Genomic DNA, 22,449 nt, shown 5'->3' on the forward strand with positions numbered 1-22,449 from the left:
AAATTCTTCTTTCTTAAAATACAAATACTTAGCTATGCAGGAAACACGAACTCAGCCATCAGAGGAGGAAAAACCTTATGCTCTCTGACTTCCTGTGTTGATAGGGGTCAGAGGTAATGAGAGGACGTGGCGGCTCGAAACTTCAAGGGTTTATTGTTTTGGCATCACCTCTAAGACGTGGCCAACTCAACACAACTAAGTGAAGGACGCCATTCACTAATGTACTCACTACAGATCAAAGTGCTTGCATGTCACCAAAAACTGAACTTTTAATTCAATCGGCTCTTTATTTTTGTGTTTTCCCTGATCAAATCTAGGTACTTAATACTCATTCATGCTATTAAATACTTATGTGCATGAATTACAAAATAATATTAAATAAAAAAGATACAAGGCACAATTATGTGTTATAAAAATTCACATTTTGATTCCACAGAATCACTTCTACAGTTTGGGGATTGTTAATAGCCACAAAATAAAATGGAAAACACTTGACATTACACACAGTGCATCATGGGCTTATTCAAAACAAGACTCTTGCATAAAGCACTTTTTGAAATGTGACACATAACACACCACAGACATCTTTCAGTCCCACTCTTAGTTTAGTCGACCAGTGATTTCAAATTAGGAAGTCCTTCTGGTTTGTAGTCAAGCAACATTTGCCCATAGGCTTTTCCCTGCAGAAAGGCAACCAATTTTGAGTGACACTCAAAACACAACATAACCTGTAATACTGCATCTTGTAGCAATTGTACTGCATAAATGCAATGCCATAAACGTTTTCAAATTAAAATATTTAAATAATCTAAATCATGATTTGAAAAAAGAATTAAGTTATAAAGTTGTTGTTAAATAGCTTTCAGCATTCGTGTATGTAACATAACACCAATGAAGTTATCATTAAAATGTCTTATATGCCAAATAGTGGATTATTTCTTTTTAATGGTACTTAAAATACATAAGAATATATGTATCTAAAATATAAGAAAAAAGACAAGTAATCACAAACCATATCTGAAATATTGTTTTCTTTAGATCAACAAACTCTTTAAACCTTTTCAGATTTTTGATTTCTTAAAGGGATAGTTCACCCCAAAATGAAAATTCTTTCATCATTTACTCACCCTCATGCCATCCCAGATGTGTATGACTTTCTTTCTTCTTCAGAACACAAACAAAGATTTTTAGAAGAATATCTCAGCTCTGCTGATCCATTCAATGCAAGAGCATGGCGGCCAGAACCTCTAAGGTCCAAAAGCACATAAAAGAAGCATTAAAGTAATCCATATGACTCCAGTGGTAAAATCCATATCTTATGAAGCGATATGGTAGGTGTGGATGAGAAACAGATCAATATTTAAGTCCTTTTTAACTGTAAATTTTCACCTTTGACCAGTCCCAACCAGTAGGCGACGATATGCAAGAAGAATGCAAATTGCCAAAAGACAAAATAAGAAGATTGTGTAAGTGAAAGTGGAGATTTATAGTAAAAAAGGGACTTAAATATTGATCTGTTTTTTACCCACGCCTATCATATTGCTTCTGAAGATATGGACTTATTGACTGGAGTTGTATGGATTACTTTTATGCTGCTTTTATGAGCTTTTTGGACCTTCAGAGCACTGGTCAACATTTACTTGCACTGAATGGACCAACAGAGCTGAGATATTCTTCCAAAAAATCTTTGTTTGTGTTCTACAGAAAAAAGAAAGTCATACACATCTGGGATGGCATGAGGGTGAGTGAATGATGAGAGAATTTTCATTTTTGAGTGAATTATCCCTTTAAGCTTTCTGTGCATTTTCCAGTTTCAAGACTTGCAATGGCTGACGTCACAGTGTCTATGTCCATTTTACAAGCTTCTATGAATGAACGTGTCACACAATCTGTGTGTGTGTGTTACCTGAGGGTCACTGTGTAATGATGCCACCCCTCCCCCTCCAAGAGAGTTGCGAAGGAAAACATTCAGCCCGTCAATGCCAGGCAGTTTGTACCTGGAAGCAACCGCACACGTGAAATACATTATTATAATTGAGAGCACCTCCTGCTGACATCCGTGCATTAGCTCACACCACACTCTCACACAGACAGGCACCTAGACAAGTCAGTCCTCAGCATGAGGTAGTCCTCATTAGCGGCACCGGTGGGGTTTTCCTCATCCCATAAACCAAGAAGCTTGCGTGCATGCACTCTCTCTCTCACACAGGTCTTAAACAATGGTGTGCCAGCCACAGATGTGAAGTTGCTCAGTTTAAAGGTGTTACAATGTTTATTTTGTGTAACCCTAAATTCCTTTACAGCTTTAGATATTAACTGGTAATGGTTTCTTTAGAAGTAGTTAGTTCTGAAGAATTCTGTTGTGTACATGAGGCAGATCATAAAGGATAGCTTTGCTTTGTGCCTGATCAAATGATCAAATATTAATATCCACTCTTGAATGATCACAACACTTCAAACTTTCTGTTGCCTCTTACCGTGTGACGGAGGGAAGGTCAGTCCAATCCTTTCTTATCAGGTGTAGGAAATACTGCTCTACCACTTCAACAATTAAATTTTTTTTCAGGTAGGTAAAATAGAGTGGGTGCCTCGCAATAACGCCTATAAAGGAAGTTAAAATTATTGTAATGCTGAAGAGATAGATGCCATGTTAATATAGATCAAATAATAAAATGTTCTTACTGTTTTTTGTGAAATATTAACAGCAAATTATAAATCTTAATTTAATATATTTTTAATAATGTTTTGTCTGTAAAGATACAGGTATGTGTCTTAAAAAAATACAAACTGACAGTTTTTAAAAATTATTTAAAGTTGATAAAATGATGTAAAGCTAAGCATTACAAGAAACCAATTATATATTTACAAATCAGACAGACAGACAGACAGGCAGGCAGACAGACAGACAGATACAGTTGTGCTCAGAAGTTTGCATACCCTGGCAGAAATTGTGAAATTTTGGCATTGATTTTGAAAATATGACTGATCATGCAAAAATCATGCATGTCTTTTATTTAAGGATAGTGATCATATGAAGCCATTTATCATCACATAGTTGTTTGGCTCCTTTTTAAATCATAATGATAACAGAAATCACCCAAATGGCCCGATCCAAACTTTACATACCCTTGAATGTTTGACCTTGTTACAGACACACAAGGTGACACACACAGGTTTAAATGGCAATTAAAGGTTAATTTCCCACACCTGTGGCTTTTTAAATTGCAATTAGTGTCTGTGTATAAATAGTCAATGAGTTTGTTAGCTCTCACGTGGATGCACTGAGCAGGCTAGATACTGAGCCATGGGGAGCAGAAAAGAACTGTCAAAAGACCTGCGTAACAAGATAATGGAACTTTATAAAGATGGAAAAGGATATAAATCCAAAGCCTTGAAAATGCCAGTCAGTACAGTTCAATCACTTATTAAGAAGTGGAAAATTCAGGGATCTCTTGATACCAAGCAAAGGTCAGGTAGACCAAGAAAGATTTCAGCCACAACTGCAAGAAGAATTGTTCGGGATACAAAGAAAAACCCACAGGTAACCTCAGGAGAAATACAGGCTGCTCTGGAAAAAGACTGTGTGGTTGTTTCAAGGAGCACAATACGACAATACTTGAACAAAAATTAGCTGCATGGTCGAGTTGCCAGAAAGAAGCCTTTACTGCGCCAATGCCACAAAAAAGCCCGGTTACTATATGCCTGACAACACCTTGACACGCCTCACAGCTTCTGGCACACTGTAATTTGGAGTGACGAGACCAAAATAGAGCTTTATGGTCACAACCATAAGCGCTATGTTTGGAGAGTGGTCAACAAGGCCTATAGTGAAAAGAATACCATCCCCACTGTGAAGCATGGGGGTGGTTCACTGATGTTTTGGGGGTGTGTGAGCTCTAAAGTCACGGGGAATCTTGTGAAAATTGATGGCAAGATGAATGCAGTATCTTATCAGAAAATACTGGCAGACAATTTGCATTCTGCTGCACGAAAGCTGCGCATGGGACGCTCTTGGACTTTCCAGCACGACAATGACCCTAAGCACAAGGCCAAGTTGACCCTCCAGTGGTTACAGCAGAAAAAGGTGAAGGTTCTGGAGTGGCCATCACAGTCTCCTGACCTTAATATCATCGAGCCACTCTGGGGAGATCTCAAACGTGCGGTTCATGTAAGATGACCAAAGACTTTGCATGACCTGGAGGCATTTTGCCAAGACAAATGGGCAGCTATACCACCTGCAAGAATTTGGGGCCTCATAGACAACTATTACAAAAGACTGCATGCTGCCATTGATGCTAAAGGGGCCAATACACAGTATTAAGAACTAAGGGTATTTTCATTGTTCCCATGTTTTGTTTTATGATTGTGCCATACTTTTATAACCTACAGTTGAATATGAATCCCATAAGAAATAAAATGTGTTTTGCCTGCTCGCTCATGTTTTCTTGAAAAATGGTACACATATTACCATATATAGATAGACAGATAGATATATAGATAGGATGATGGACAGAAAGACAGACAGATACTGTAGATAGATAGACAGACAGACAGACAGACAGACAGACAGATAGGTAGGTAGGATGATGGACAGAAAGACAGACAGATACTGTAGATAGACAGACAGACGGACAGATAGATAGATGATCAGAACAGTGGCAGTATATATGATCATTTGTCTTGAGCAGCAGGGTTGACACTTAAGCATGAGTTCATCACCAGAAAAGCTAGCAAATCATGTCCACAAATAAAGTGAAAATATAGTAAAAAAAACACAGACTCACAGTCTGCTAAGGATGACACATGATCTGCTGTCAACCTGAGATGAAGCTTAAACTAGGGCAAGTTTCCACATCGTAAGAGTGTGTTGCCTTTTGGGCTGCAGGCAGTGGACTATGATACATGGTTTGTGGTCAGAGAACATGGTTTGACCCAGCATTTTCCTACCATTTATAGCCAGAATGGCTTAAGTGTGATATTCACATGCATGCAGTGAGCAAATTTTCTCACCGTTGAAATATTATTCACTGTGTGTGAAATCGCATGGGGAGACTCACCAATGTTTGAGGAGTCCCCTTTGTCTCCACTGCGCATGTATGCTAACTCCTCCAGTCTGAAAGTATGAGGGCCAGAGGGCAAATCTGAAAGAGAGACAATTTTGTTCTTGATATAATTAAATTCAGCAAGGTTGAGCTCTCTTAGTGCTCTAAGAGCTAACTGCAAGCATCTGAACTGATTAAAAGTTTATTCTGCTCCCGATGAACTCCCAGGTTGCTTGATCTGATCAATATTTAAAATTGGAATTTGAATGAAAGCAAGACCAATGAACAAGACAAATGTGTCAAATTTGGCTACATACAGCAAATAAAAAAAAAAAAATATATATATATATATATATATATATATATATATATATATATATATATATTTATTTCATTTTCTGAAGAAAATGCGAATGGTGCTTGCCCATGGAAAATACGACGACTCAATGCTATGGCATTGTGGGTGGTTGCTAGGTTGTTGCTTCCTGGCTCAAGTCAAAAATGCCCAACCTGGTCTTAAAGACACACCCACTTGCTGGCGATGCCAGTCAGAAGTTGGAGACACTACCCATGTTTTTTGGGGGAGTGTTAAGATCCAGGAGTTTTGGTTGAGGGTTCAGAAGTATTTGTGTGACGTTTTGAACACTCAGGTTTTGCTTTGTCCCAGACTCTGTATTTTGGGTAATGGGGCGGTCATGCATTTAGGGGATAATCATATAAAAAAATCGGGTTATGACCAGTCTCATGATCGGCAGGCAAGTAATTTTAAGGGATTGGAAGTCAAATGGAGCACCCTCTTTTTCGGAGTGGTGTGTGGAAATGGGGAGGGTAGCTGCATTTGAAGAAGCGGTAAGTAGAAGGCTGGGGTTTAGGGACTTATTTGCTAAAAAATGGGGCAAATATTTAGTTTTTTTGGGGGGACTCTCGGGGAGGGGATGTGGAGAGTGTAGTTTAATCATGTATGTTTATTATTATTTTATTTATTTATTTGTGTATATATATATATATATATATATATATATATATATATATATATATATTTATTTATTTATTTATTTAATTTTTTTGGATTGTGTGTGTGTTATGTAGGACCACAGGGGTGTTCGTTAGGGGTCAGGGTGGGATTGTATTAGTAGGGTTTAAATGTAAATGTTGATTCATTATATATGTGTTGAGTTTTTTCCACTGTCATATGCACATAAATCAATAAAAATTTTAATAAAAAAAAAAAAAAAAAAAAGCCCAACCCAGCCATTTTATAATCCACCAGGTGAAAATCAAGTCTGATTGCTAAGCAAAGTAATAGCACACCTCTCCAAACAAGCTGCACGATTTCTCACTTCGGCTGCTGTCTGTCTGCACCACAGAAAAAGCATGAACGGTCTGTCCATGAAAGAAAGACTCTTAACTGGCCAGTAGAAGCCAGTAGAGGTCAAGTAAAAAAAAATAAATAAATAAAATGTATGCACTTTCTCTAATCTCTAAAATGTATGCACTTATAAACAGCTGCCATTTAACATAATTAGAAAATGTTATTATTTATTATTAAATAAAGTATTTAAAACACAATAACAACTGTAATAATAAAGAATAAATGTAGCCAATTAATTATTTGAATCTTTAATTCTTTTTTTTCTTTTTCCAGCATGCTAAAGCATATTTAGGTATACAGTACATTGGTTATTGCTTTAAAAAACTTAACCCTAAGTATGAGCAATATTACTAGTGAAGCTCATCTTAAGGTAAAATATTAATTTGATTTCAAATATACTGTATTTCATTGAAATACCATGGTGTTAAACACAGCTCCTTTGGTCTAGAACTTCAATCTTTTAATCATTTACTACATCGTCCATAATCAGATTTTCTGTTTAGGAAAAATGCCCTTGGGCTGCAGTAACATTAGAAGCCTCACTTACAATCAACCCTCTGTAAGATGCTCTAATCACCACGGTTCCAGGTTCCCCTGTGTGTGTGTGAGTGTGTGTGTGTGTGTGTTTGCAGATTCCAAAGCGGGGAAACGGGGGTAGTGGAACAAAGCAAAAGAGAAACAGAGCAGTGAGTCTATGTTTTTATTATGTACATTTGTATTTAAGACCTCCTGTGTTTGTGTGCATGGCTTTGCGAGTTTGTGAATGAATGTGATTGTGTGTGTAACAGTTCGTGCTTGTGTGTTCAAACAGCTAGATCCAATGAAAAGATGTCCCCAATTATTTAAAGGGTTTAGCTGCTTGTTTAGTGTGACCGAGAAGTGGCATATAGATAAAGAGACTCATGCAAATATGCTAGAGCACCAAAAAGAGGTTGCGCCTTTCAGACAACCCAAATCAAAAGACTCTGTGAAAACAAGCAGCAATGCACTCCAGTGCAAGGGATCTTTGTATAATAAGAGAACAATCACTTTGGCCCTTAAAATAAGGTTTAATTGAAGCACAACTCTTTCTGTTGAGTTTGCGGCTCAAATGTTCCACCAACTTCCATCTTCAAGACAAGTAGGTCATATCAAGCACTGTATGTGCGTCTCTGTGAGAAAGTCTTACATTTATAAGGGTTAGCCACATAATGTGTAAAATCTGGAGGCATTAAACCATACTACTGGGAATTCCAAAGTATCAAAAATCCTCTTCCAAAGAAAGATAGAGAATGAAACCACATTTGTGAAAGGAAACAAAGGCCAATCGATTATATTATATAAGGTCAATTTTGATTAAAGTTGATCATCCTGTATGTTGTGAGATTGAGTTGTTTGAAGTTTTTACTCACCCATGCCTGTTCCAACTGGTGCCACCTCTCTAGAGAAAAACTCCAATGCTTTCTTCTGTTTGTGATGGACGGCCATCCAAATGACAGCCTCACAGGGACCCTGTACAATAAAAAAAAAAAAAAAAAAAAAACACTAATTCACGATTAGTTACACTAATCGTGAATAAACAGTAATATTAGAATTTTAAACAGAAAACAGAAAGACGCAGCGTACTGTATTGACTGCATGTGGTCCATATGTGTCCTCAGCACCCAGAACTTGGATGTTGACTTCAGTGTAGTCCTCCAGGCCAAACTGTTTAAAAATGTGCTGGGTCCTACAGATGAGAACATTTCAGAATACAGCATTTTAGTTCATTTCACTTGAGCCATTTTAAAAGTCACAGTTTTAAAACTAGTGTAAAACTATCACCTTAATCAGTGTGTATCGTCAATAACAATGGTGAAAATGTGTGTGTGCTTTTCTTTAGAATGAATGAGACATCAGGTTATTGATCCATAAAACTACTAAGCGTACAAGTAACAACCTTTTCATAATGCTATCTGCTGTTCTTCTGGCTTTTTCAAGAGCTCTAGGACCACCGACAGGACAAACTGCTGTAGCTCTGAATCCATCCATAAATGTGCCGCAAACCTAGGCGAACAAAATGTAAACTTTTTTTAACTTTTAAAAATAAATATGAAATTGTAAGAAACAAAAAATAACAGTCTGGAACAAAAAAACATGGAAATGTAAGTCCTTTGCAAATTAACTTGGAAAGGTTGACACACCTTGTAGTCACCTGATGGAGGTGATCTTTTGGCCCACCTACTTTCACTGCTCCATCTTCCACACCTACAAATTTGAGGAAAAAAAGGCTAAGCATGCATTAACGTGTATATACGTGTATATATTTATATATACACACAGTATGTGTATGTATGTGTATATATATATATATATATATACACACACACACACAGGTGCATCTCAATAAATTAGAATGTCGTGGAAAAGTTCATTTATTTCAGTAATTCAACTCAAATTGTGAAACTTGTGTATTAAATAAATTCAGTGCACACAGACTGAAGTAGTTTAAGTCTTTGGTTCTTTTAATTGTGATGATTTTGGCTCACATTTAACAAAAACCCACCAATTCACTATCTCAAAAAATTAGAATACATCATAAGACCAATAAAAAAAAACATTTTTAGTGAATTGTTGGCCTTCTGGAAAGTATGTTCATTTACTGTATATGTACTCAATACTTGGTAGGGGCTCCTTTTGCTTTAATTACTGCCTCAGTTCGGCGTGGCATGGAGGTGATCAGTTTGTGGCACTGCTGAGGTGGTATGGAAGCCCAGGTTTCTTTGACATTGGCCTTCAGCTCATCTGCATTTTTTGGTCTCTTGTTTCTCATTTTCCTCTTGACAATACCCCATAGATTCTCTATGGGGTTCAGGTCTGGTGAGTTTGCTGGCCAATCAAGCACACCAACACCATGGTCATTTAACCAACTTTTGGTGCTTTTGGCAGTGTGGGCAGGTGCCAAATCCTGCTGGAAAATGAAATCAGCATCTTTAAAAAGCTGGTCAGCAGAAGGAAGCATGAAGTGCTCCAAAATTTCTTGGTAAACGGGTGCAGTGACTTTGGTTTTCAAAAAACACAATGGACCAAGACCAGCAGATGACATTGCACCCCAAATCATCACAGACTGTGGAAACTTAACACTGGACTTCAAGCAACTTGGGCTATGAGCTTCTCCACCCTTCTTCCAGACTCTAGGACCTTGGTTTCCAAATGAAATACAAAACTTGCTCTCATCTGAAAAGAGGACTTTGGACCACTGGGCAACAGTCCAGTTCTTCTTCTCCTTAGCCCAGGTAAGACGCCTCTGACATTGTCTGTGGTTCAGGAGTGGCTTAACAAGAGGAATACAACAACTGTAGCCAAATTCCTTGACACGTCTGTGTGTGGTGGCTCTTGATGCCTTGACCCCAGCCTCAGTCCATTCCTTGTGAAGTTCACCCAAATTCTTGAATCGATTTTGCTTGACAATCCTCATAAGGCTGCAGTTCTCTCGGTTGGTTGTGCATCTTTTTCTTCCACACTTTTTCCTTCCACTCAACTTTCTGTTAACATGCTTGGATACAGCACTCTGTGAACAGCCAGCTGCTTTGGCAATGAATGTTTGTGGCTTACCCTCCTTGTGAGGGTGTCAATGATTGTCTTCTGGACAACTGTCAGATCAGCAGTCTTCCCCATGATTGTGTAGCCTAGTGAACCAAACTGAGAGACCATTTTGAAGGCTCAGGAAACCTTTGCAGGTGTTTTGGGTTGATTAGCTGATTGGCATGTCACCATATTCTAATTTTTTGAGATAGTGAATTGGTGGGTTTTTGTTAAATGTGAGCCAAAATCATAACAATTAAAATAACCAAAGACTTAAACTATTTCAGTCTGTGTGCACTGAATTTATTTAATACACGAGTTTCACAATTTGAGTTGAATTACTGAAATAAATGAACTTTTCCACGACATTCTAATTTATTGAGATGCACCTGTATGTGTGTGTATATATATATATATATATATATATACAATAAGTGCCCAGCATAGATGGGAAATCCTTCAATACTGTTTAAAAAACATCGCAGGGTGATACCTCAAGAAGTTGGTTGAGAAAATGTCAAGTTTACATGTCTGCAGAGTCTAGGCAATGGGTTGAAGATGCTAAAATATAACACAGTTTTGATTTATTTTGGATTTTGTTTAGTCACAACATAATTCCCTTAGTTCCATTTATGTTATTCCATAGTTCTGATGACTTTATTATTCTAAAATGTGAAAAAAATAAAATAAATAATAAAGAATGAGTAAGTGTTTCAAAACTTTTGACCGGTAGTGTAGGTCATTGCACATCTGATTTCAGTGCATAATAAAGTTCATGTCCAAACTCTGAAAACATAGTATATACAATAAATATATAAAGGGGCCAGTGGAAGAAGTTGGAGAGGGTAAAATGTTTGGATTTGGTATGTTTTTGACCACTTCGTTATATTGATTATATTTTCCTTTTGTTTGAAGTGCAGTTTGAATTTAGAAATATTTTTGGTTTAATTTTTTCGTGTTTAAATAATTAATTACATTTTTCAAAATCAAAATCGATTGATAGAAGTGAAGTGCATGCTGAAACAATCACTGTTAATGCTAGCATGATTTGTGTCAGTAGATGAAAATGATCAATAATACTTAAATTCTCTACAATTTAATGGAGGATACATCCAAATCCTGATGAGAATCACATTTTCACTGTCATAGAAATGTGCCTGAAATTCAACAATGACCCAGTTAATGCACAAAAGAACATAAGTCCATATTTGCTAGATGACAATCAGTCAGGCTTGGACATTCCACCGAGACTGCCCTGCTGTCTGTCACCGAGTCGCTGAGACAGGCGAGAGCTGGATCCAGATAATCTGTCCTTATTCTACTGGACCTATATGCAGCCTTCGACACAGTCAACCATCAGATACTCCTGTCCACCCTATCTACTCTGGGCATCACAGGAACTGTGCTTGGCTGGTTCAAGTCCTATCTCACAGGTAGAACTTTCATGGTAGCCTGGAGAGGTGAGGTGTCCAAGTCACATCAGCTACTTATTGGGTACCTCAGGGCCCAGTGCTTGGACCACTTCTCTATATACACAACGTCACTGGGACTCATCATTGAAGCACATGGGTTCTCTTACCACTGCTGTGCCAATGACACACAGCTCAACTTGTCTTTCCAGCCCAATGACCCCATGGTGGCAGCTCGAATCTCAGCCTGTTTGGCAGATATCTCAGCCTGGATGAAGGATCTCCTCAACCTAGCGAAAACTAAGCTCCTCGTCTTTCCAGCCAACCCTGCTGTTGATCACAACATCACCATTCAGCTGGTTTAATCTACAATAACACCTTCCAAAATGGTCAGAACTCTAGGGGTAACAGTCGACAACCAACTCAATTTCACTGATCACATCTCAAAGACAGCATGATCAGATTTACACACTAAAACATCATGAAAATCAGACCCTTCCTCTCTGAACATGCCACACATCTCCTTGTTCAGTCTTCTGTCATAGACTGGATTATTGTAATACTCTGATTGCATGCACTGGATCTGCTCCTGCTTACCTAAAATCATTCCTGCAGAGCTACATCCCCACCAGAAGCCTGAGGTCTGCAATTGAGTGGCATCTTGTACTGTCTCCTTTAGATCGCTTATGCTGTACAACCCCAATTCCAAAAAAGTTGTGACAGTATGAAAAATGCTAATAAAACAAAAAGGAGTGATTTGTAAATTATATTCACCCTTTGCTATATTGAAAGCACTACAACTAAACATTATATGATGTTTTACCTTGTGTATTTCATTTAATTTTTTTTAATTTTTATGTACTGTCATTTCAAATCAGATGATTGCAACACGCTCCAAAAAAGTTGAAACGGGGGCGATTTGAGACTAATAACAATTTGACGAGTTAAAATAACAAGGCAATGTGAAACAGGAGATGTTAAACAGGTGAGGCAATTGTGTCATAGTATGTAAGGAGCCTCCAAAAACAGCCTAATCCTACAAAGGCAAAGATAATTTGAGACTTGTTAATTTGCCAACAGATGCTTCAGCTTCAACTTCAAGGAGAAGCGATCCATCTACAGGAGTCTGCAGTTGCGTGTAAGTGTGTTTATTTCATTGTTTTACTTTGTTGTGGAGTGGTATTCACTGCTAGACTTGTGCTGTTTGTTTACTGTCTTGAACTCGCGTCGCTTAAACGTGTATGTGTTATGTCCCAGGGTGTAATTTATTTATTTTTATTTGTATAATACATGGGCAGTGATAATTGTACTAATTTCTGTGTATGTGTTGTCTGTATTGTGGCAGTGTTTTGCGTGCTCTCTCTCTCCTCATTGCAAAGGTTAATGGACACAAGCTAACAATGGTTACCTTTGATTGCTGCCTTGCTCTGATTGGTTGCTGGATGGAGAGCTTGAGGATAAAGCTGGAGAGTTAACTAACTTTGGGGAGGCCTTTTGTCTCCAGGCTGTTGAGATGGTTTTCTCCTGCCCCCAGACAACTAGCAATTGTGCTATTATTATTATTATTATTATTATTATTATTATTGTAGTAGTAGTATTGTTGTATTATAAGTGTTTCCTCAACTTATTTTAGTTGTTACCTATTGTTATTGTACAACCTGTTGTTTATGGTACAACCTGTTGCTTATTGAAATAATGGTGGTAATGGGGTTTTTTATTTTATTTTTTTTAAATATTTTTAGATATTGATACTCACAGAGAATCCTTGGCTCACTGTTTATCTTTTTGTTCCCTTTGGAATCCGTAGGGAGGAAGATGCCATTTTTTGTTATTGACCATGTTTTCTCCTGTTTTTGGTTTAAAGAGGGAGTAAGGAAAGAGTTTTGTTACTTTTGGGATAAGGGGATTCTGATGCGCAAGTGGGAGCCTAAATCTTCAGAGGGGGAGGATTGGCAAATGGTGTATCAGATTGTTCTACCTGCCAGTTATTGTTCACACGTTCTAAAGTTGGCACATGAAAATGTTCTTTCTGAACCCATCTGTGTCACAAAAACATTTCAGCGAATAACTAAACACTACTATTGGCCAGGAGTAAAAACTACAGTGTCTAGTTTCTGACGCTCATGTGACGTCTGCCAGCGTGCAGGTAAACCAAACCAAACCAAACTGTTCCAAAAGCTCCTCTCAGTCCAATTCCTGTTATTGGAGGGCCATTTGAGAAATTAGAAGTTGATTGTGTAGGACCCCTTCCAAAGTCAAAACACGGACACCAGTATATTTTAATGTGTACTGCAACCCGTTATCCAGAAGCTGTCCCATTGCGTTCGCTGAAAGCACAGGTGGTGCTGAAAGAGATTGTAAAATTTGCACGACATTTGGTTTGCCCAGGGTAATCCAAACCGATCAAGGGTCTAATTTCACCTCAAAAGTGTTTGAGCAAATGTTGAAAGAATTGGGGATAACACATCGAATGTCTAGTGCATACCACCCCGAGTCACAAGGAGCGTTGGAGCGCTTTCACCAAACGCTAAAAACTATGCTCCGTGCCTTTTGTATAGAGACTGAGAAAGACTTGGCGGATGGCTTACCATTGCTCATGTTTCCTGTGAGAATCCGTTCAAGAATCTTTAGGATTTAGCCCTGCTGATCTTGTGTTTGCTCACAAGATTCGAGGTCCCTTAAAGATGTTAAAAGAACAGTTAATAGGTAAGGATACTGGGTCTGCACCCATTTCTATTCTAGACTATGTCAGTTCTTTTCGCGAGCGTCTATACAAAGCTTGTGAAATGGCGAGAACTCATCTAGTCAGGACACAGTCCAAGATGAAAACCCACTTTGACAAAAGAGCAGTACAGTGCAGTTTTCAGCCAGGCGAGTCTGTTCTTGTGCTACTTCCTGTTCTTGGCTCAGCTCTTCAGGCTAAGTTTTCAGGGCCGTACGTTACTGAACGCAAACTAAGTGACACAGATTGTTGTGGATACGCCTGATCGCAGACGTAAGAAGAGAGTTTGCCATGTTAATATGTTAAAGCCATATGTTACACGTGAGGAACCCAATAACTCTGCCTACTGAATCACTGTGTAAGCCTTGTGTCACAGTAATTGTGCTATTATTATTATTATTATTATTATTGTTGTTGTATTATACTAAGTGTTTCCTCAACTTATTTTAGCTGTTACCTGTTGTTATTGTACAACCTGTTGTTTATGGTACAACCTGTTGCTTATTGAAGTAACGGTGGTAAGTGTTGATTCTTTGTATCATATTTTTAGATATTGATACTCACAGAGAATCCTTAGTTCATTGTTTATCTTTTTGTTCCTTTTGGAAGCCGTAGGGAGGAGGATGCCATTTTTTGTTATTGACCATATTTTCTCCTGTTTTTGGTTTAAAGAGGGAGTAAGGAAAGAGTTTTGTTAATTTTAATTTGGTTTGTAAACGTTAGAAAGTACTCAAAATTAGACAGAAGTAATTTGTTTGTTTTGGCCTGGTCCCCTCCTGAAGCCTTTTGAAGCTTCCCTTTTTTTGTGTGTGAACTTGTAAATAAATATGATTTGATTTGGGTGATTTTTTTGTGACAGTGCTGGGACAGGAGAGGATACCACTTTAGCTGCCTGTTAAGTTATTTTTATAAATTATGTTCTTATTTCCTTGTTACCCCCTTCCCAACCCTAGACAGGGAGGGATGTAACAGTGTGCTATATTGATTTGACTTGTCCCAGGATATTCACTGCTAGATTTAGAGTTGGTTATCCAGTGTGTGTAAAACTATCATTGTTTTTTTTTTTGGTGTCTATAAATGGTGCTTCACTTGTTTTAGAGTATTATTTATTGCTAAAGTGCAGCATAATTTATTTGCGGTGTAATTTATGTCACCTCATGCGACCCTTAGTTTCGGTTGACCACATGACTAGCTTTGTTGTGCTAAGTAGCATTAAGGTGTGTCCTGCTTTTCCACTGAATGGCTCGTTAACATCGTGTATATATTTGACTTGAATGCTGAAGTGGTAGCCCTTGTGTTATAGCACTTAAGTATCTTTTATCTCTTATTTTCCTTCTACATACTAACATGTCTACTTCACAAATAACACATGCCTTCAAGCACATCCCTGTTATCTGTTACAGACCGTTTACACGATATAGATGCAAGACCAAACGAAACCCACACAACCTACGGCCACTTTGCACTTCAGCACCTGCTCCACTCTCTCTCTCAGTGGGACTCTGGAACTGCTTATGGAAAAGATGTGTTTTTAGCCGTTTTTGAAGACAGAAAGTGAGTCAGCTTCATGGATGGATTTGGGAAGGTCATTCCACCAATGTGGTATGATAAAGCCGAAAGTCCAGGAAAGTGTTTTGGTGCCTCTTTGTGTTGGTACAACAAGGTGACGTTCCTTAGCCGACCGCAGGATTCTAGTGGGTGCGTAGCTCTGCAGAAATGATTTTAGGTATGCTGGAGCAGACCCAGTGACAGTTTTGTACACCAGCATCAGAGCCTTGAACTTGATACGTGCATCAACCGGCAGCCAATGAAGAGAGACAAGGAGTGGTGTAACGTGCTCTCTTTGGTTGATTAAAGACCAGATGTGCTGCTGCATTCTGGATCATTTGCAGAGGTCTAACTGCACATGCAGGGAGGCCTGCAATGAGAGCATTACAGTAGTCCAGTCTAGTTATGACAAGTGACTGAACAAGAAGTTGTGTGGCATGTTCAGAGTGGAAGGGTCTTATCTTCCTGATATTGTAGAGTGTAAATCTACATGATCTTGCGGTCTTTGAGATGTGGTCTGTGAAATTTAGTTTGTTATCGATAGTTACCCCTAGATTTCTGACCGTTTTGGAAGGCGTTACTGTAGTTGCACCCAGCTGCACAGTGATGTTGTATTCAACAGCAGGGAGGCTGGAAAGACAAGGAGTTTGGTCTTGGCTGGGTTAAGTTGCAGGTTTGAAATTACTGAAATTCACAAGGTGAAACATCATATAATGTTTAGTTGTAGTGCTTTTCAATACAGCAAAGGGTGAATATAATTTACAAATCATTCCTTTTTGTTTTTATTAGCATTTTTCATACTGTCCCAAATGTTTCGGAATTGACGTTTTATTCCTCTTTTGTAAGTCGCTTTGGATAAAGGCATCTGCCAAATTAATGAATGTAAATTATTATTCTAATATGTGGCATACAGTCCATTTACACTAACAACTTTTTATGAATGTGCTGGTGCTTGACAAGAAGAACCTCAGAATTAAATTGCACTTGACCCAGTCCTTTAGCGCTTTGCACGCAATTTCGCCAAACCCACTTGCACCTAGACTTGGCACATGCTTGCATGAAAATAACAAAACTTAATGGACATGCCCACTGACTTTGTGCTCATGACTTAAAGCATAGCACTGCACTTAAAATAGGGCCACAAGTCTATTTTTAGGGCCATGAAGATTTTTTTTATTATAATAATGCAAAAAAAAAAAGAAAAAATTAAATATATTTAAAAAATAAATAACTTAAAAATTTTCACAATTATAAATATGAAATTGTAAAGTATACATCATGGTAGTATGTGTTATAATGCTGTTCATTTGATGATACATTTAAAATCACTGTGTTAGGAGTATGCTTTTACTCTAATACAGTAAAAATATTGTATTACAGTAATACAAAATCTAAAGAAAAACAAAATTTCTTGTTCAGACGATTTACAGTAATGTGAATTTGGGGGAAAATATGCTATAGGCTTTGTTGTTATAAAACAAAATAGCTTTTAATTTATTTATTTTTTCTTTTTCTTTTGATTTTTGTTAGATTCACCCAAAGCTTGTGTCATGAGAATACCAGATTGTGTGCCAATCTGTGAAAAATAGTTTTTTTGTGATTTCACAACATTGAACCTTTTAATCTAATGGCTTATGCTTAAATGCCTGAAGTTTTGAAGATAAATATATATTGTACCAGTTGGACACGAAAGTGAAAGAAAAGCAGTCAAAACAAGAGACCAGCATGCACAAGAACTCCTTCAATACTGTTTAAAAAGCATGCCAGCTGGATACCTCCTGATGTTGCTTGAGAGAATGCTCAAATGAGCAAAGCTGATATCAAGGCTGGTTTCTTTGAAGCAGCTAAAATTTTAAGATATTTTTGATTTGTTTAACATTTATTGGTCACTACGTAATTCCCACACTTCCATTTTGATGACTTTACTCTTTTTCTAAAATGTGTAAAATATTAATAATAATATAGAATAACTAGGCATTTCCAAACTTTTGGATGGTACTGTCCTTTATAATTAAATCTGAAGTATGTCATTTCTGCACCACTAGCGCCACCAAACGGAATTGTAAAAATAAACTTTGTTTTCAAAACACCTTTCTGAATACGCCCCCCATCTACCATTGGTCAAACAAAGAGATAGTCCTGCCCCAAGTCCCGCCATTGGTTGAGTAACGTTGTTGGGGCGGGTTTAAGCGGTTTGTTCAAAACAGCAATTTTCATAGTAAGCACAGAAACGAGAGAAAATTAACCTACGAATGGCTTACTAATAGTTGTGTCTGTATATTAAGCTGGGATTGGAGAAAGTATTTTTTAACACAGAAAAAGTTATATACTTCAGCTTTTATAATATTACTATATTATTTTGTAGCTCTACTATTGATTGCTGTGTTTTAGTTACATCATATTAAAAAAAGTAAAGTATATTTAAGAATTGTCTGGAAAAAAAAGCATAAACTATTTCTCTGTACCTCGTAAATGCTGTTGGTGTGGGACATTGTGATACTTTCCGTTAAGACTGGATATACGTTTCATTTCCAAGAAATGTAAACAGGAAGAGATAGTCAGCACTATATTTAAACTTGGAGAATTTTCAGATTTGCAATGTTCTTTGTCATCACATTTGCACAATTTCACAGGAACTCTGTGGTTTAGTTTAGAAATAGACCCACCACCACATACAGTTAAACAACCAATTTGAAGGAAAACATCCAGAAATCTTTAGTTTCGTATTTCAAATTAAAATGGAAGATGTTCAAATTCAAATAAGAAAAAGTTCTTCAGTCTCAAAATGCACAATTTGTAAGTGAATTATGCAAAAATACTTTTAAGAACTAGCTCAATAATAGCAGCTGAACAAGAGGGTAGCTGGTTGTGAAAGCATATGTGAACTTCAGCTTGAATTAAAGCTAGACCTCCCCCAGTAGAAGCTAAAGTAAACTTCGCTCTCTCTTAAAAGAAATGCTGCTGGTGTGTTTCTGTTCTCATTTTGGGCTGATTAATGGGGTTAAAATTCCTAACACATCATCATGATGAAAGATTGGGTACCAAGTCATAATATCTGTTGCAGAAGAAATCCAGAGAGCGTGTGTGTGTGTGTGTGTGTGTGTGTGTGTGTGTGTGACAAACCGTACTTGAATGCAATAGCAGTCTGAGAACCACAGCGTTGTCCACACAGCATCCTGTTAATATATCAGCCCCGAGATTCAGGCAGCGTTTAGTGGGGAGAGCACTATGAGATACAGACCAGAGACAACCGATTCTCATATGTTCAAACCACTAGTCAGGCATGACAGAGATTACCCATGACATGCTGTAATTAAGCTTACCCCAAATATGCATTCATGCTGTGGACAGTCTTTGGAAGTGGTTTCTGTTCCTCTGAATCACTCAACGTGAGTTGAGTCAAAGAGTCTTTCTGGAATAGACAACAAAACAAAAAATTACATTTCACCAATGTTTGAAAACTCAGTATTGTAAGGATATGAGATATAAAATAATTATTGGTGTTTGCATAGGCAAGCATTACTATTTCTATTGTAACTATTTAAACAAACCTCTAACCTTAAGTATTAAACTTTAGTGTATATCTCAGGGGTGTCAAACTCAATCAACTTAGGGGCCATATTAAAAAAAAAAAATAGACCAATCCGTGTGCCAGATATGGCTTATATTTATTTTTTGTTGAAAAAAAATGTGATACTGCTGTGATTCAAACTAGCCATTGCTTCATTCAAATATGAAATTCGTATAATAGGTAATACGACTTTAAGCATCAAATAAATAAAAGCAAACATAACTCAATCATGAATAACACTTTAAATTAACTGCTCAACCTATTTAAGTGTCTATCAGTTTTTCAGGCTTATTTTGTTATCTATTTGCTACTACTTGACACCTGGCTTCTTTTCTTTGATGCAAGTTTATCAGTCTTTGGGGTCAACTCCTGAGCTGCTGCAACTCTGAGAATTGAGTGAAGGTGTTTGTCCATAAGTTGTGATCTGTGAGATGTTTTGTTTATCTTCATCATGGAGCTTTTCACACAGGTATGTGCTACCAAACATGCACAGCATATGGGTGGACTGTAGGCTTTCTGGGATAAAAGCGGGAAACTGTCCAGCCCCTACTGAATCGTACTTCAGAGCGCTGTTACACTGTAGTTCTATCAGTTCCATCTGAATGTCCATTGGTGCGCTGTCCACATCAACTGCAAACAGACTGCCAAAAAGTTGAAAATTAAATTTCTGAGCCTCGAAGTCTGCAAATCCTCTTGCAAACTCAAAGCGAAGTATGCTCAGTTTGTCAGCAAAGTGTGCACTTGGGAAAGCAGTGCTGGTGAGCTTGTTTGCCATTGTTTGGTTGGATGGAAAGTGACCTAAGTTGTCTTGTTGTATCTGATTCTCCCATAAACGTAAATTCGTTTGGAAGGATTTTACAGAATCAGATTGCGTCCTTGCAATTGTAGTTTAAGTGTGTTGAGATGGCCTGTTATGTCACACAAAAAAGCCAACTCACACAACCACCTTTCATCCTGGAACAGTTTGATGTATATGCCCTTGCTTACCATGAAATTATGTATTTCCTCACGCAACTCAAAAAATCTGTTTAGAACTTTCCCACGGCTAAGCCAGCGCACCCCTGTGTGGTATGGCACATCTTCATACTCCCAATTCATCTCCTCAAGAAATGACTGAAACTGACGGGTGATTCAAATCCTCAGCCCTGATGAAGTTAACTTCTTTTTTTAAGGTGTTCATTACATGATCCATATTCAGTACTTTACCACAAAGCGCCTCCTGATGTATTATGCAGTGGTATGCTGTCAGCTCGCCCGGGCAATACTCCTCCCGCATCTTTTCTCGCATCCTCCCCACCAATCCGCTCCTTTCACCGCACATTGCAGGTGCCCCATCAGTTGTTAGTCCAGCAAGTTTATCCCAAGGCAATTTCGTTTCATTTACAGATTTTTTTACTTGCTGAAAAATGTCATAACCTGTGGTAGTGTCTTGCATTGCTTTAACGCCCAAAAGCTCTTCTGTAATGGATAAGTTGGAATCCACCCCATGGATAAAAATGGACAATTGAGCAGTGTCTGTAGCATCAGTACTCCGTCAACAGCAAGTGAGTAAGCTACAAAGGATTTTCCTTTATCAGGAGCTGCTCTTGTAGATCGATGGCTAGCTCATCCACACGATCCGCCACTGTATTTCTGCTAAGACTGACATTCGTAAATGCTTGCCTTTTATCGGGGCACAACACATCGCTAACTTTAAGCATGTACTTCTTCAGAAAATCACCCTCGGTGTATAGTCGGCCTGATTTAGCTATTTCTTCTGCCACGATAAAACTGGCTTTTAATGCTGCATCACTCTGTGCCTTTGCTTTAGAAAACATTGTTTGCTGCTGTATAAGGCCCTTCTTTAACTCTTCCACTTTCTGTTGCCTCTGCTGTCTATCAAGTCCCCATATTTGTCACAGTGTTTTGTCTCATAATGATGTCTTATGTTATATTCTTTCATTACGGCCAGAGGCTCCTGGCAAACGAGACAGACAGGTTTTTTTTTTTTTATGGTTGACAAATAAGTATTCCAAATTCCACCTGTCTTGGAATGCCCTGCCTTCACTGTCAACTTTCCTTCTTTTTGCCATTTTCTGGCTGATTGGCTGCTAGCTAGCTAATACTTTTTTGATGACAGGGAACAAGGCTGCTGCTAAAACCATTACTAATGTTGACAGCCAGACAGTGCACTGGATCACAACTGTCTTGAGTGTGTGGGTGAGAGAGGGAAGGGTGGCGGTAACCTGATGTTTAGCACGCAGCATGTTGGGCACAGGCGGTATGAAAATGGGCCAAAATCAATTTAAAACTCATATCATTGTGCAGGCCAGACAGAAATGTGCAGTGGGCCTAGTTCGGTCCGCAGGCCTTGTGTTTGACATATGTGGTGTAACTCATTCACGTTTTCAATAAAGGCATTAATGATACCTCAAATCGTGTGGCTTGCTGAGGCAGAATGTTAGCGTCAGTTACCATTAGCTTTCAATATGTGGAAAAAAGATGCAATGAAACTCTTCTGCCTGATCTCTTTTTGTGTTCCACTGAAGAAAGTAAGTAATACAGGTTTTTAACAACATGAGGGTGAAGAAATGATGGCAGAATTTTCATTTTTTGGGAAACTATCCTTTTAAGTAAGTCTTACAAGCTAGTTTAATTACCTGTGACATCAGGTCATCGCTAGTGACCACAACTACCTTTAAGTCCAGTCCTGCCTTTTGAACTATTTCCTGTAGAGCTGCTCCACAGGCAAGAGGATTTACATCTCCGGCATTACTAACAACACGAATACCTGAAGGAAACAACAGAGCGCCATACTAAAAACAATTTCAAGGTCTCCAAAATGGCTAAAGACAAATATTATATTTATGTATATGAATGTTTTTTTACGATTAAAAGTAATCATTCACCCAAAAATAAAAATTCTCTCATCATTTACTCACCCTCATGCCATTCCAGATGTGTGATTTTCTTTCTTCTACTGAACACAAATGAATATTTTTAAAAGAATATCTCAGCTCTGTAGGTAAGTCAACAGGGTCCAAAACATTGAAGCACAAAAAATCACATGAAGGCAGCATAAGATTTATAGTAAAAAGACTTAAATATTGATCTATTTCTCATCCACACCTATCATATCACTTCTGGAGACATGGATGTAACGACTGGAGTCATATGGATAACTTTTATACTGCATTTATGGCTTTTTGAGCTTCAATATTTTGGTCACCATTCACTTGCATTGTATGGACCTACATAGCTGA

The 22,449-nt window shown here is 37.9% G+C and overlaps 1 pseudogene; it reads right to left on the minus strand.

Annotated features, from left to right (window-relative positions):
• Positions 1-248: 248 nt before the first annotated feature.
• On the minus strand, positions 249-21,279 carry LOC127445560 (general transcription factor II-I repeat domain-containing protein 2A-like; annotated as a pseudogene).
• Positions 21,280-22,449: the final 1,170 nt, after the last annotated feature.

The sequence above is a fragment of the Myxocyprinus asiaticus genome, chromosome 8 (assembly GCF_019703515.2).
Source record: "Myxocyprinus asiaticus isolate MX2 ecotype Aquarium Trade chromosome 8, UBuf_Myxa_2, whole genome shotgun sequence".
Taxonomy (NCBI): Eukaryota; Metazoa; Chordata; class Actinopteri; order Cypriniformes; family Catostomidae; genus Myxocyprinus; species Myxocyprinus asiaticus.